The 1024-nt window shown below is 40.7% G+C and overlaps 1 non-coding gene across 1 annotated transcript; it reads left to right on the top strand.

The window, feature by feature from the left end:
- The first annotated feature begins 648 nt into the window (after positions 1–648).
- LOC121210530 (small nucleolar RNA R71) lies at positions 649–755 on the top strand. The gene has a single exon (XR_005905648.1). It is a non-coding gene; the product is annotated as a small nucleolar RNA R71 (small nucleolar RNA).
- Positions 756–1024: the final 269 nt, after the last annotated feature.

Below are 1024 nucleotides of genomic sequence, written 5' to 3'. Positions count from 1 at the left end.
ATTTGAGTTTCGAGCCCTTGGATCAATGCTTTTTGATTTTTGAGTGTCGTCTTGGTATTCTGAAAATGAGTCTCTGACACCAAGATGAATTTGGTTAGCATCTCCTCAAGGTTCGACTTTTTCTCCTACTGGTATGATGGTTACTGGAAGCCTGAAGGGGGTGTGGTTTTTGATTTCCTTGGCCTCGCTATGGAAAATTTAGGTGATTCCTCCAACCTGCATTGTAAGTATTGCTATAAGGATTGTTTTGAGATCGAGGATTATTACCCATGTAATTTAACTGCTCGTTCTCCATGTTGTAGCCATAAGGTGGGTATTCTGAATTACTCGATCCACCTCCATTTGCTTCGTACTGCATTACTGGGTGAACCTGTGAAAAACTAAGAAAACCATCAATTTTCTTATTCAAGAGTTCTACCTGATTAGCGAGCATGGTGACCGAAACGACGTTATAAAACACCGACTGTTTTTGTTGGCTTTATCCTCATGACTTGCCACTGATAGTTATTCAGTGACATCTTCTCTATAAATTCATAGGCATCTTCAGGTGTTTTATTATTGATGGTTTCGCCAGCAGCTGCGTCAACCATTTGTCGAGTCAAAGGATTCAGGCCATTATGAAAGGTTTAAACCTGTAGCCGGAGTAGTAACCCATGGTGAGGGCATCGTCTCAAGAGATCCTTGTACCTCTCCCATGCATTGTAGAGTGTCTCTAAATCCATCTATACAAAAGAAGAGATATCATTACGTAATTTAGACGGTGAAAAATGTAACACCCTAAATTTGGGCCTAGAAGTTTTGGGCCTTAAGCATGGGAGCAGTTGAAGGTAGCTTATAATATTCTGTTGTGCGTGAAATTTTCGTAGTTGAAGGCTTGTTTTAGTGGTTAAGTGTGCTGAGAAGTGTTGGGGAAGTCCTGGGTTCAAATCTGGACTCTAGCAAAAATTTTGGTTTAAGGTGAATCAAACCCTGGGTGTAGTAGGTAGGCCTTAAGAATATTGGTGGGGAAATTGTGCCACAAAAA

This window comes from Gossypium hirsutum, chromosome A11, assembly GCF_007990345.1.
Source record: "Gossypium hirsutum isolate 1008001.06 chromosome A11, Gossypium_hirsutum_v2.1, whole genome shotgun sequence".
In the NCBI taxonomy this organism is placed as follows: Eukaryota; Viridiplantae; Streptophyta; class Magnoliopsida; order Malvales; family Malvaceae; genus Gossypium; species Gossypium hirsutum.
This window is presented reverse-complemented; position numbering and strand designations above follow the sequence as displayed.